Raw genomic sequence first — 15,939 nt, 5'->3', positions numbered from 1 at the left:
CACTCCCCAAGCTGACTCACTAGGACATCTCAAAGCTGCGGCGACACCAATAAAATACACATTAAGCATTATTAATATTTAGCTGATGGACACCAAGCACGTCCCTTAGCTGGGGGTCGAGTTTATCTAGCCATTTGCTCCGTTCAAAACACAAGAGGCTGGGAGGACCACCTCCACCCCAACTCCTCTGGTTGCACCTAGAATGAAGGCTGCAATCTCAGTGGTAGAGCTCAAGCTTTGCATGCAGGAGGTCCCAGATTCAATCACTGGCAGCTCCAAAGGGTCTGAGGCTGCAGGGCTCAGCTTGAGATCCCTGAAAGATGCTGCTAATTGGAAGAGACAGTTCTGCCGGGTAGCAACAGGCTACCTGGATCAGGCAACTTTTAATAGTTACCTGACAGTACCTATAGTTACTATCTTCTAAATAGTTCTTATTTATTTATTTATTATTTCTCTGTGTAAACCGCCCTGAGCCATTTTTGGAAGGGCGGTATATTTTATTTATTTATTTATTTATTTATTTAATGCGTTTTTATACCGCCCTAACCCAAGGTCTCAGGGCAGTTCACAACAAATACAAATCATATAGAAATCGAATATATATATATATATATATATATATATATATATATATATATATATATATATTAGGGCTGGGTTCACACAATCAGCACAATCCTGGTTAAAACGTTAATCAGGGTTAGTGAGCTCAGCAGAGCTGATTGTGCAAATGTAGAATTTTCAAGGCAATCCTGGTCATACCCCTCCAATTAACCAGAATAGATACCAGGATTACAAGGTATTATCTGTCTTAAAGGAGTACTTGGGAGTCACCTTAAATATGTGTATTGCATCTCCAGCTTATCAATTTATACCAGGATAGATAACCAGGATTGGTAACTGCTGGGCTCTCTAACCCTGATTAACTTTTTAACCAGGATCCTTGTGACTGTGTGAACACAGCCTGAGAGGTTAAAAAAACAAACCCTGATGTTTCAAGCAGAAGATTTCACACACTTTTCTAAAACTAAAAGTGCATGAAAGTGTGTGACTTTTCTAAAATTGTCAAATGCAACGAACAAGAGCTACAAAAATACAAATTCCGATGACCACACCAAAGTTTTCCAGGAAAACATCAAAAATGAAATACAGGAAAATGAATTGCTGCAAGGGATTAAGAAAGTGGCACACACTAATCCAGCCCATCCTCTCAAATTTTTTTTAAACTCCAGTATTCCCAAACCCCACCCCCCAACAAAAACCTCCCCAAGTTCTGCACACACTCAGGTTTTGCAACCAGAGAACAAAATATGCAGATTTCTACATATTGTGGAATTGCGAGTCAGCAACACCACTCACAAAATTGGAGTCTTCTTCCTTTGCTAAGCTTTATTTCCTGAGGCTATAGCATCTTGTTTATTGAACAGGGAGGATACAATTCCACCCATCATAACATTGTGATAATTATTATAAACTGTTAGGCCACAAATCATCAGCGCTCCCTTGTTAAAATAAACAGAGTAAATGATCTTGCAATAAAGCCCACACCTGCTTTTAATATTCAGGAGTTTCGGGGGAGCTGCCATCCTTTCTCCTCTCGGTTTTTAGAAATAAACTTGTCATCATACTCTTCTTAAGTTAGCAACTGGAGGTTCTTGGATCTCCCCCCACCCCGAGGGTTCCAGATTCCCCACCACCACCGCCGCCCAAGAGTTGCTCCCCAGTTCCTCTGTTTACCAACAGAGGCAAAAGAGTTAGGAATACAGGAACATTAGAAGCTGCCTTCTACCGAATCAGACCCTTCGTCCATCTAGCTCAGTATTGTCTACACACTGACTGGCAGCGGGTTCTTCAAGGTTGCAGGCAGGAATCTTTCCCAGCCCAACCTGGAGATGCTGCCAGGGATCGAACCTAGGGGCTTCTGCAGCCAAAGGCAGATGCTCTACCACTGAGCAATGGCCCCATCTCCAAAAAGGGAATATCTTACAACGCTCACATGTTACCCATTCAAATACAAACCAGGGTGTACCCTCCTTAGCAAAGGAGGCAATTCATGCTCCCTACTGCAAGACTAGCTCTCCTCCACAAAATGGTATTTCTGGCCATAAAATCTGTGGGCAGCCGCTATAAGCAAGGTGGGGGTGATGTCCATGGCATCAGTCAGGATCCAGAGGTGCTTAGACCTGATGAAACCTCTGTTAGAGAGGAGCAGCAGCAGCAGCCGCCGCCCATGGAAGCCCCAAGTGAAGGAGGAGACTCAATAACCCCCCAAAGGGCAACCAGAAGCCACTTCATTTGTCCTGCGGGCAAACTGTGGCAACCACCCAGGACTGAGTCGTGTGCCAGGTCTACCAAGTCGAGTGCCCCAACGCTGACTCCAGCGCATCTCCGTCAAGGCGGTGCAATCCATCACGGCAACACCGCAGGCCAGCTCTGTGCAAAAAGTCAAATCGACCCATGTGAATGCCACTTGGGGACACCATTTGCGCTCGCGGCAGTCAGAGCAGATGATGGAGAGCAGCATCCTTCAAGGATGCCAGGAGTCAGACAGAGGCACCGGAAAGGGTCAGCCATTAACCTTTCATGCAGAACCAGCCTTCAAGCCTCCACCTCCGCTGAGTTATGATGGGCCCTCTCCGACCACTTCCCCCTCGGCCCACCCTTCCGAGCTTGTATGTACACTTAGGCAGAGATTTATTTGCATCCAGCGGGGAGAAAACAAATGAGATGTTTTACATATTTATATCGTAAGATAAACTGATATTTAAGCTGATCAAAGCAAGCGGAAGATCTGGAGGCGATTACGGCGGCTATTTGCTTAGCAGAGGTCGTGCCGCATATGCGGCGGGCAGATTGGCAAGTCTGCAGAGCACATGCAGGCAGGGCGGGTGGGAAAGGCAAGGGACGGAGAAGGCCAGGCCGAAAGCCAGAGCAAAGGGAGGGGGAGCAGCTGGTTCCTTTGACATTTAAAAGTCCCAGAGCCTGAGCAGAAAGAAAAGCCTCTGAGCTTGTCCAGAATCTACAGCCTTCTTCTCCGTGAGACTCCCAGGTTGAGAAAAATAAGAATGCTAGAATTATAATACCCTTATACAAATCGATGGTGCTGCCACATTTGGAGTATTGCATACAGTTCTAGTCACCGTATCTTAAGAAGGATATTGTAGAACTGGGAAAGGTGCAGAAGAAAGCAACCAAGATTATCAGGGGCCTGGAGCGCCTTCTTTACGAGGCAAGGCGGCAGCGTCTGGGGCTTTTTAGTTTGGAAAAGAGGCGACTAAGGGGAGACATGATTGAGGTTTATAAAATTATGCATGGAGTAGAGAGAAAATCTTCTGCGTCTCTCACAACACTAGAACCAGGGGTCACCCCATGAAACTGAAGGTAGGACCAACAAAAAGAAGTACTTTGTCACACAGTACATAATTAATCTATGGAATTCTCTGCCATGGGATGTGGTGATGGCCACCAGCTTGGATGGCTTTAAAAGGGGCTCAGACAAATTCATGGTGGACAGGAGTATCAATGGCTACTAGTCTGGTGGCTGTGAGCTGCCTCCAGCTTCAGAGGCAGGATGCTTCCGAATCCCAGTTGCAGGAGAGCAACAGCAGGAGAGAGGGCATCCTGTTTCCCACAGTGGTCCACCATATGCCTCTGGGGAGCCCACAAGGAAGAGGTATGTGCATGCCCTCTCTCCTGCTGTTACTCCCCTGCAACTGGTGTCGAGAGGCATCGTGCCTCTGAGGCTGGAGGTGGCCCTCAGCCACCAGACTAGTAGCCATTGATAGACCTTTCCTCCATGACCTTGTCTAAGCCCCTTTTAAAGCCATCCAAACTAGTGGCCATCGCCACATCCCATGGCCTTGTAGCAATGAGATTCTTTCCAGTACAGAACCTGGGACCCTCTGCATGAGAAGGAGATGTTCTGCCACCGAACCATGGTCCCTCTTCCACATCAGTCCCTACGGCATATTCCAGGCTTAAATCGGATTGGAAAAAGATTGCCAGTAGCCCCTGCAAGGTCAGGATTTCTGGACTGAGGGAACAGGAACAAGCAGGAGGGCGTGGGGAAGGCAGGGAAGGAGCCTCCCTTTCTGATTTGCAAAAGCTGGCTGCTATATTATCTCAAGCTGTTGCCTAACAGTGATGGTTGGCAATCAGTCCTTCCGGCTAACTGATCTAAGAGGCACCAAACAACAACAACAACAAATATTTATATACCGCTTTTTAACAAAAGGTTTTCAACAAAAGGTTTCCATCAAAGTGGTGGTTCTCTTTATTGAGCAGGGCGAGAACAACTGGCCCTCTCCATCCCCAGCACAACATCCCTCCAGTGGCTGTTGCTGGTGTCTAGCTTATGTTTCTTTTTTTTAAGATGGTGAGCCCTTTGAGGACAGCGAGCCATCTTTATTTATTTATCCATATCTATGTAAATGCTTTGGGAACTCTTGTTGAAAAGTGGCATATAGATATGCCATCATATTCATATTCCTGGGCTATTTAAGGCTATCAGGCCTTAACGCAGAGCACAGGAATCCAGGGAAGGAGCATAACCAGGCTATACTTGACACTAGGCTTGAATGTTCCCACCAATGCTGGGCGCACTCCCAGTCGGCAGTCACGTGCTTACAAGTATTAGGCGATGAGACGGGGGAAATGATCGAGTGTGAGGCGGCGGCTGAGTAGAACGAACATGCCCTACCTAGATTTGGACCCCAGCATTTGACCATGTAGGAGAAAAAGCTGCCCTAATCAGCGGCTACCCAGCACACAATCACTCTCCCTGCCCCCTACCTTGAGGCTTGCAAGCACAGGAATGAAAACCAGAAGTGCGCCCGACTCTCCTACTCTGCTGGCGCTCGTGTGAAGAAACCTCCTGTTTAAAGGCTGCAAGTCACTTCTCGGGGCCGCTTCCCACACTGCAAAAAGCGAGCAATTCTGAGCGACTGTCCGTCCACCTTCCTTCCTGGCCCTCTCTCTTGTCCTCCAGCCAATGTTAGGCCCAGGAGTAATTAAATGGCTCAGTGGCCTTGTACAAATAAGCTTTGCTAATGTGCAAACAACATCATCAGGGCCACAGCAGGGGGTTAATGCTCAAGGAGAACAAAGACTTCAAGTTCCTTTGTTTTGGCTTCTATCAGATGGAAAAGGGGAGGAGAAAAATTTGATTCAGTGGGGTGAATGAATGCAACAATTGGTGGAGAGTGAAACCAACAAACTCTAACATCCCAGGAAAACAAGTGAAATCCATTTTAATGTGCTTAAATATCCACCAATTTGGCACCCAATGGGGAATTTTACGCTCCTCCCTCTGACTCCAAAGTTTCCGCCCCCACACCCACTACTGAGTCAAGATATGAATGCACCCTCAAGCAAACTAGGGCAAGAACCTTTTACATTTGCATTCATTCAGACAATACTCCTAAATATATACATTCCAGACACTTTGTTTTGCGCTTTACTGCTGAGTAGTTGATTTTCATCCACTATTTGGTTGGAAATGACTTTTGTTGCAGATGGAAATAGGGACATAAAGCTCTTTCCTGTAGTGAGAGAAAGAGAGCGCATGCGCATGCACACTGAGAGAGGGCGTGAAGTCATAAAGAGTAGCAAGAGGTGCGACACACAAGGAGTTTCAAGCAGAGAAGAAGCACACACATGTTTCTGACAGAGATTTGAGCAGAGAGGGAGAGATAAAGACAGAGACCCGTCCCAGATGGCAGGAGGGGGCGCCACCAAGAGAGGAACACGTGCAGACTGGGAGGCTGCCTGATGTCAAGCACATGGTCACCTGCTGCTGGATTTCAAGGAGGGGCAGAGGCCAAGCCAAGAGCCAAGCGGAAATGGGGGACTTAATGGAAATCAGAGACAGCCCTAGAACCCATCTGCAAAGCTGGGGGGTAATCAAAGACACAGCAAGTCCGTTCTAAGCAGGATTCAACACACACACACACACACACACACACACACTCAGTTATGTACATTAAGTGCTGTTGCTTCTTTTCGCCAGATTGGATCTGCTTCTGCTAGTCATGGGGATGAAGGGGGAGCAACAGAAAGGCTCCTTCACTGAGTGCTAGAACTCCTAAACGTCAAGTGTGCCGTCAAGTCGATTTTGACTCCTGGTGACCACAGAACCCTGTGTTTTCCTTTGGTAGAATACAGGAGGGGTTTACCATTGCCTCCTCCCACACAGTGTGAGATGATGCCTTTCAGCATCTTCCTAGATTGCTGCTGCCCGATAGAGGTTTTTCCCATGGTCTGGGAAACAAACCAGTGGGGATTCGAACCAGCAACCTTCTGCTTGTTAGTCAAGCATTTCCCCGCTGCTCCACTTAAGGTGCTACAACTCCTGCTAATTCCTATTCTGCTAATACTCGCATGGAGAGGACCTCCATTCCTGTCTCTTCCTCCCCTCCATGTAGAGTTCAGAGTGCTAATAAGAACTCCACTCCTTCGCCTGGCTCTCCTGGTGTTTCTTTTTACATGCCCTGGGTGCTGGAAATTCCAGTCCAAATAAACATGAGCTTTAGCTGTTTTGGTGTAGAGATCTCAGAAAATCATCTCATGCTTGATAGTGAGGAGAACATCAAGGAAAGGAATTGGTGAATTCTCAGTGGTAGTATTGCAGCTACCCATACGTATCTGAATCGAAAACAACGCTGAATTTAAGATGACTCCCTTACAAAGTAAAACCTAGATACAGGTTACTCAAAGCCTAGATACATTTACTCAAAGGAACAGGATAGATAGAAATCAAGATAACTAGAAATCTCCTGATTTCTAGTATCAAAAAACCCTGGAAAAATTATAGTTTGGATTCAGGCAAATACAGTATGATCTTCGAATGGACAATTTTGACCTACTTCTTTGACTGTTTCAAATTTTCTGTGCCACTGGCTGAGATTACAAAGTTATCATGAATATAACACCACCTAATGAGTGGTCTGGCTTTGGATTCTTTAATGATAGCTTGGTTTCTCGCTCTCCTTTTACTTCCTTGCAAAATTCTCTGGAAGTGCCAGGTAGGCCCTGATCTCTGGAATTCTCCCTTTCCCTTTTATAGTGGGAGACAGCACAGAGAGAGAGAGAGAGAGAGAGAGAGAGTTCCTTAAGGAGAGCCAAGCTTTGCATTTTGCACAAAGCTGCAAACGGAGTGCGTGAAATTTCATGTCACCCCTAATTAGGCCATCTTGCTCCGAGTCACTGTCTTCAGCAGGAAGTTTATTTCCTTCTGAATGCCAAAACCTCCCTTTGCTGTGGGAAAGGAGGTTCAGTCCTGTTCTGCTAACGGGACCCATCAGGCAGGTGGCTTTCCCTCATCCCATCTTCCAGACGCACTCAATTCATTCCTTTGGAGCAGAGTCCTCCTCTTTGGGGACACATCGAGCACAGGAAAAGAGGAGAGAGATGCAAGGATAGCCATCTGGTTCCTTCCACAGACACAACCCGCTTAAGGCAGCAGGTGGGAAGCTTTGCGTGTGGAGCACGGGCAGTTGGAAAGGGCTCCCGGGAGCACTTGGAGAGGAGAGCAATTCACGTAAAACCCTTTCCTGCTCTCAGGTCTGGATGAGCAGAGGAAGGCTGAAGACCTGGGGAGCGCCTGTGTCTGCTTGCCAGCCCTACTGTCAAAACCCAGAGAGCTCTGCAAGAAAACAGACCCAAGTGCCAAGATGTTTCTCCTCGAGCCGAGCTTCTCAGGGCCGGGTCGTAGCTTTTCTCTTGACAAGAACAAGAAGATCTCGTGCGCCAAAACCCACCCTCTAGACTGAGGCTGACTCACTTCTGGATTCAGCCCCTGAGTCTGAGGGTCCCCCAGGGGCCTGCCCTTTGCACAAAGCTATCCCTGGGCTGCCCAGATCCCATCAGGAAGAGGAAGCGCTTGCCAAGGCGGGGAGGCCAGAGGCCGCCCCACATCCTGCTGGTGATTATTAATGCTTTCGAATCCAGAGATGGAGAGGTGGGGCTGCCTGCAATCGCTCACAGCTGTCTCTGATTAACGGGGCAGTTAGAAGTCATTTTCTCCTGAAACCCTTCCGCCATTTTGCATCTCCCTGCAGAAGGTGCTGACGCAACCGCGTGAAAACCCAAAGCCTCGTGAGCAAACCCATCCATCATCTGCCTTGGGCTCATTGCGTGTCCTCAACAGAAACTCCATCAGAGCAGAGAACGAGCTCATGTACGCAAACGAACCGTGGCAAAGGTAGCTAGGATCACTCCCAAACTCTACCAGACTCTTGCCTCACGTCAGGTTTCTTTGCATGATCTTACAAGTGGAAAAAGAGCCGTAGGGTGCTCCAGCATAGTTCCATTCGCTTCCTGCGGCTCGTGCCCGCCAATCTTTTCTTTTTACTAATGTTGAGCTACTCTCGTGTAGCTTGCGCATCGTTGTGGGATAGCAGTCTGTAAATTTCTTTAAACATATATGCACACTTTGAAGCTGCCTTCTACTGAATCAGACCATCGGTTCATCTAGCTCAGTATTAGCTACTCTGACCAGCAGCAGCTATTCTGGATCTCAGGCGAAGAGGGGTCTTTCCCACGAAGAGAAGTACCACCATACCAGCTCTCCTCCCCAGCAGCTCTCCAGGGTCTCGGGTAGGAATGCTTCCCATCACCGGCTACTTGGGTTCCTTTTACCTGGGGGCTGAACTCCGGGTCCTTGGCCCACAAAGGAGGGGCTCTGTTGCTGAGCTATGGCTCCTCCCTCACGTGAAGCAAGACAGTTACACATTCAAGAGTTAAAATCAGACTTGAAATCAGCCAACAAGCTCTGCAAGGTATTTGGGTTTTTCTCTCTTCCATTCCGGGACAAGTGACCACTAATTAATCAATTGGAGGCAGATTGTTATATCAGCTAATATGCCAGACTAGGAAGGAAGAACTTGCAGTTCCCTCCAGAGAAGCACTGAGTTGTGAACGGTCCCCAAACCACCACTTGGCAGATACTCATGGCAACTTGAGTTGAGGTTGCTTAGAATCATATGCTCCAGTGCAGAGAACCTATTTGAGTGTTAGAACCTGGGGGAAAATACCTTCTAAAGAGCAGGATTTACTAGGCAGAAAATATTTCTGCATCCCTGCAAACATTTAGTCAGCATTTAGTAAGAGGAGAGCTGGGGAAGGAAGCAACCTGGAGGTATTGCCATCCAAACATGGCTGCTTATTTTTCTGGGGAAAGGAAATGAGTTTGAAATCAGTTCTGGGGCAAGTGGCCAAGGTGTGCCACACTACTCAGAACCAGCCAGAGATCAAAATGTGTGCTGTACTTGCTTCGCTCTTGGCTGCGTTTCGCGTCCAAACTGATAGAATGTTTGGCATTTTTAAGAATGGAAAGGTAAATATTCTGACAAGCCCGCATAACTAAGCCCTCAGGTCTGTTTACATTGTCCCTTTTCTAAACCCTTAGCAGAGAGTTAAAGGAGGGAGCCAGCCCCAATGGGTGGAGAAACAGGAACCATCAACTCTCCAATTGGGCTCACTGCTCTAAACAAACTTTATAACCACTCGGAAGCATCCCAAAATCCATTGGCGAAAGCTAACCCCATAGGTACTGTGATGGATGGTGGCCGTGAAGAATGATTCATCCTCCCCAAATACACATAGTGTAACGTGGCCACCCCCTTATCAGCAATTCATGTGCAACCATTGAAAATCGTTTGCATGCTGCATAATCATTAGGCATGCTCTAATGGGATTTTTTTTTCCCCCATTCATGAGAAACCATAACATCTGATGAAATTCCCACCATGACTAACCCATGAAATGGATTCATTTTGCCCTCTCCACATGTACACAAGCCTCAGGCTTTCTGTTTAAAAAAATAAAAGCAGAGACCTAAACAAACTTTCTCAGGAGAAAGCATGGAGAAAGTGATTTTTTTTTTCTTAGGAGAAGAAAAATTGGAACAGCCCTATTTCTTTTACGTCCTTCTGCAGACTTGACCAAAAGTTCAGGCCAAATGCCATTGAAAGCTTCTTTAGCATGGTGGATGGACGATTCAAGCTCTCTAAATGTAGGCCCTGAGCCTTGGCACAGATTAAAGGCAGAGAATCCAAACCTTGTCCATCACAGACCACCATTCAATAGGGGTTAAGCACATGTAAGCCTAGTCTTCGTCTTCCCATCGACTATTGAGATAATCTGGCAAGGTCCATCTGCAGTCACCACCAGTTGTCTCTGTTGCTGCCCCCAAGACTTTGGCATGTGCTTCCTGCTGAAATAAGAGCCTCTGTGGTTTTAAGTTGTTCTAGTGTCTTAATTTTTATTTTGTTTTATGTTGTGGTAAGCTGTCCAGAGATGTAAGTTTGGGGTGGTGTAGAAATACAATCAATCAATATGAACCTGCCAGGGCCCTCCGCTCATCATCTCAGGCACTGCTCATGGCCCCTCCACTAACAGAGATCAGATTGGCGGGGACTAGAGACAGGGCCTTTTCAGTTGTGGCCCCTCTGCTTTGGAATGCCCTCCCTGAAGAGCTTCGCCATGCTCCCTCCCTCCGAGCTTTTAAGAAAAATCTAAAAACACATTTTTAAAAAAGAGGCTTTTTAATGTTTCACCTGCTGTGTATATCAGGTAGGCTCCTTAGTCTTTAAGTTTTTCATTTTTATAATTCTTAGTTGTTAGCTTTAAGATTTTAATTTGTAATTTCAACAGCTAATTTTGATTGTGGTTTTAGCTTGGATTTTTAACTTGGTTAATTTTATCAGTCTGATTTTATATTGTAACTGTTTTATGAATGTTATGAGCCGCCCCGAGCAGTAATGTACTGGAGGGGTGGGGTATAAATGCTTTATTTATTCAAATAAGTAAATAAACAAGCAAGCAAGCTGAAGCAGCAGCACACCTAGCCTCGTGCTGGACTGTGGCACTTGAGGATGAAGCACAGGGCCTACGTCTTTGCAGAAGCATCGGATGCACGAGGGCTACGGGGAAAGGCATGGGGCGATGTGACCCTGGGCAACAGCCAGGCAGGCATCAGGTTCATTTCTGAACACACATACTGAACAAACAATGCTTCCCAACACATACTGACTGTCAAATCCTGGGTAGGACAGGAGGGACAGGATTCCAGCTTGCCTTGAGACCACCCATGCAAGTGTCTTCTGCGCCCCACAGCTGTCTCTACGATTGTTTTCTGACAGGCCCTTGGAGAGGGAGAGAGGGGCAGGGTGGGGGTCATGCTTTCTCCACCAGCCATACTCATGGTGAGCCCGTCACTTCCAGGGCTTCATGCAAGCAGCAACTGCAGCTTTGTCTGACCCTTCCTCCGGAATTCAACATACTGGGAATCAGGGAGGAGAGCTGGTCTTGGGGTAGCAAGCATGAATGGTTCCCCCTGCTAAGCAGGCTCTGCCCTGGTCAGCATTTCAATGGGAGACCACATGTGTGAGCGCCGTTAAGATCTTGCCCTTAGGGGCTGGGGCTGCTCTGGGAAGAGGACCTGCCTGCTTGCATGCAGAAGGTTCCAAGTCCCCTCCCTGGCAGCATCACCAAGATAGGGTTGGGAAGACTCCTGCCTGTAACCTTGGATACTGAGCTAGATGGACAGACCAATGGTCTGTCTTGGTAGAAGGCAGCGTCCTATGTTCCTATGAGTACTCAAAGCAGGGCTCCCAGGAGACAGATTCTGGCATCTCTCCTGCCCAACAGGCTGAGCTCTGGGCTTCGAGGGCACCATCTAGGCTACAGCACCTGCCTGCCTCTGTATTGTCAGCTGACCCCAAGGGCCATCCCAGTCTACCAGAACCTATAAAGCCTCAGATCCAGCTCGTCTCTTGTGCCAGGATACTGCCCAAGCTCCTGCTCCCTTGATCCCTGCCTGGCTTCGACTAGGCACTTGCCTTGGGCCCTCCTGATCCCTGTTTTGCAGTCTGGAACTTGACTCCTGCCTATTTTGAACCACACCACTGCTTCTGGCCCACTTGGCTAGGCAGCCAGCACCCCCCCCCCACCAGAAACCAACGGCCCAGAGCCTGAATTTGGTTTATTAGTCCTGTGCAATTATTCGGCTCCAAATATCCAAAGCCAGATCATCTGCACGGCCCCCTTGACGCCTGCCCGCACTGCTCACCCCCAAGCCATGCGATGCTGTTCTCAGCACAGGCAGCGCATCTCAAAGAGAACAGAACTTGCGTTTGGGGCAGTATAGAAATGTATTAAATAAATAAATATCAAATAAACAAACAGGGCCCTGGCAGCCCCTGCAGGGCTTGGAATGAGTGCTGAGAAAGGGCTTCCTTCCCATAGTTTCCACACAGAGCACTACAGTAGAGTTGCCATGCCCCCTGGAATTCCGGCTTCCACCTGGCTTTTAAGCATCACACCTGGATTACTTCGCCCACTCAGATTCGCCCAGACTTCAGCTTTCATGTTTAAAGAAGCTGAGCTCTTGCCCTTGTAGAAGCGGAGTTAGGGAGCAAAACGTGCCGTCACTCTTCTGCTCAAATATTATTTTCAAGCCAATTTACATAATATGCAAATTAGGCCCCCGGATTTGGAAAGCCAGAATACAGCAGCCCTAACTATAGGGCACCTTCCCGGGCATCTCTGGGGCTGGCAGGGTGCCGTTTCTCTTCAGAGGGCTCTGCTAGCACTGGGAGCAGTGGCCTTGCGTTGTGCGGAGGTGAGAGTGGGGCACGTTGCCTCCACATGGTGCCAAGGAGGCTGCCGGGGGCGGGGGGGACTTGGAACCTCGATGCTCTTCCCAGAGCAGCTCCACCCCCTGCGGGGAATCTCTTACAGAACTCACACATCAAGTCTCCCATTCAGGCTAAACCGAGGGTGATGCAAGCACAGCACTGAAAATAAAAACCCAGAGCTATTTTCGTTGCCTGAGAAGGTCTCCCACAACACAATGTCTCATCCGACTCCCCAGATTCTTCTCCTCTTTTCACCGCAATGAGGACCTCACTCAGAGATGCCACATGGCCATAAATCTACCTGCCCCAATGCAGTTTTTTTTTTCTTTCTGAAACACACCACTGGAATTTATGGTTTCCAAGATGGTTTTGCAGGGGGAAGAAGACACTGATGAGAGGAAAATGTGACTGTCCCATTAGACTGTCTCGCAGCTTCATAATGGAAAACAGGCACTTAACAAAAGCAGCATGGGCAAAGAGAGACAGCAAGGGAGACAGGGAGGGAGCTTGGCAGGGGAGGGCCTGTCAGAGCTGGGGGAGGAGCCAGGAACAAGATGTCTCCATTGCCTTGCAGTAAAGTGAAGTTGTGCCGTCGAGTCAATGTCAATTCCTTGCAACCACAGAGCCATGCAGTTTTCTTTGGTAGAATACAGGAGGGTTTTCCCATTGCCATCTCCTGGGCAGTATGAGATGATGCCTTTCAGCATCTTCCTATATCGCTGCTGCCCAATAGAGGTGTTTCCCATAGCCTGGGAAACATACCAGCAGGGATTCCAACCAGCAACCTCTTGCTCCCTAGGCAAGTTACTTCCCCGCTGTGCCGTTAAGGTGGCTTCCCTTTCAGTACACAACTAAAAATAATGGCTGCGAGGGAGGAAACGTATTTGCCTTGTCCCTTTCTTCTTGGCTTTGTGGGTACATGAGGCAATAACACAGCACTCCTCTGAACACGGGCAGCCACCATAACCAACATCAGCTCTTTGAGGAGCAAGGAAGTGATACTTCCAGGTCCAGGAGTCTTGAGTCCTCGCTCAGGAATTAACCATCTTGTTCCTCCGTTACCACCCAGTTCAGAATGAATCCCTTCCACATGTCAGACAGAGAGAGGATTAGAGCTGAACACTTCGCAGCCTTCAGCTAAATCATCATGCAAGGATAATCTGTGTGATAGGAGAGAGGGCAATTCTGTCTGTCTGAAGCGCGAGGGAAGTTTTGGTTCAGAATTATGCCTTGGCTAATTTAAATAAGGTGATATTGATGACACATTGCTGATCCAGTTAAAATGGCTGCCACACGTCCCTTCCTCCTCGGTCTGAAATGCAGTGTGTATACTCAGCATTTGAAAAAAGGAAAACCCACACCAAGAAAAACTAAATGATTGATGCAAATATGCATATACTTCCATCTGCCTCTGAACACCAGTTGTTGGGCAGCAACATTTGGGTCCCAGCACATGGCCTGAGGGCACTCGATACAGCCACCTTGCTGAAGCTAAGCAGGCCTCGGTGTGGTCAGTGTCTGGATGGGACACCCATGTATGCCACCTTTGAGGGTGGGGCCGTAGCTCAGTGGTAGAGCATCTGCTTTGCGTGCGGAAGGTCCCAGGTTCAATCCCTGCCAGTAAGGATAGACAGTAGTGAGCCAGATGGGCCATTGGTCTGATTGAGTGGAAGGAGGCTTTCTGTGTTCCTACATAAGACAACTCTTGCATTCATGCAGTCCTTGTGGGCTTCCTGCAGACGTCTGACTGGCCACTGTGGGGAGAAGCAGGTGGATGCTCTAAGTGGACACACTTTGGTCTGATCCAGCAGGGCTCTTCTGAGGTTGTTCTTATTTTGAATAATTTATTCTGCTTCTGCTGGTCGTGAAGAGGAGCATAAAGTGATGCCCCTGGAAATTCGGCTCAGCATCCACCCTCTCTCTATTTCTGGCTTCTGAAATGTCACCAGGTATTGCACATCCAGTCAATCCATGCACGAGTAAGGACTAGAAACTTGCTTTTAAAACAACAACAACAACAACCAGGAAAAGCAGATATCCCCAGGATGCTGCAGTCTTTGCCCCAAACTAATTGTATGATGTGTGGTTACAGAACCTACACTGTCCTTCTGATCAATGTCAGCACAGATGGCTAAGTGTGAGTCACGTCTCATAGAAAAGTATTCTTTTTCTTTAATGCATACACAATCTGAACAGTCTGAGGAAGACTCCAGTGTCATTTAAAAGCTTGCACCCTGAATTTTGTACAATCATTGACTCAGGCCCAAAAGATACCGTGACTTTCTCATTCTGTGGGACAAACATGGAGACACACTAAGATTTTGATCTGTGTGTCATGACTGCCCATTAACCAAATTGTTAGACATTCACTCATCTGTGTGGAGAAGGCAAATGCTCAATCCTATTTTGGTTCCACAGTGTGGGGCAAAGACATATGGGGCGGTGCCTACTCTGTGTCTTCTTGTAGGTCCAGAAACTATTATCTCACAGTGGGCTGTGCGAGATGCTTTACCATCATCCCACTTTCTGGGGAAATGCCAAATGTTCAAAGACCACAAGCCTGAACAGCACACCATCTGACAGACCCAACAGATAGGTTAACCGATGCTCCTGATCCCATTTCACCCAGGCAGCCAGCTGCCCAAAACAAATTAAAGAACAGCCTTGCTCAGAAGCTGCCTAAACATTCACAGACTGAGGCATTCTGCTTAAGTGAGTCTTTCTTTCTGCGCTGTTGGCAGGTCTGCACATATAGCAGATTATAATCCCAAGGCATGCCCTTTGATTTATATCTACCAGATACTAGCCAAAGAGCATTTACATCAGTTGCATTCAACATTTCTTGAGTCTCTGGTACCAAGAGACTCTCCGGGCTACAAGATCCCCGCAGCCCCTCCCTCCTCCTCCCATCTCCTCCAAAAAGCTTTCCCAAACCTCTGCGGAGCGATATCAGAGAGTGACGCTTTTCTCTACTCACCCTAGTCGGAAGTGATGGCATTACATCTCTCTCTGTTCTCAGGGGTGCTGGAGCTCTTGATGCTCTTTCCCTGGACTTCCTTTGACATGGGAGCTGAACGCAGCAGTGATGAGCGTGACGTCTCCACATCCCCCTCTCAGCTGGGAAGTCTCAAGTTCCAAGCTAGGGATTCCCTTCCCAGCCGCTTCACCCAGCGCTTTAACCCTCGTCCTGCTGGAAGGAACCATGAAACATCTGCTGCAGATTCCAAAGGCCGGGAGGAGGAGGAGGAGGAAGGCATTTCTCTTTTAGGAGCCCAGTTTGGCAAAACACACACACCACAAA

This window comes from Hemicordylus capensis, chromosome 9 (genome assembly GCF_027244095.1).
Source record: "Hemicordylus capensis ecotype Gifberg chromosome 9, rHemCap1.1.pri, whole genome shotgun sequence".
Taxonomy (NCBI): domain Eukaryota; kingdom Metazoa; phylum Chordata; class Lepidosauria; order Squamata; family Cordylidae; genus Hemicordylus; species Hemicordylus capensis.
Note: the sequence above shows the minus strand (reverse complement) of the source record.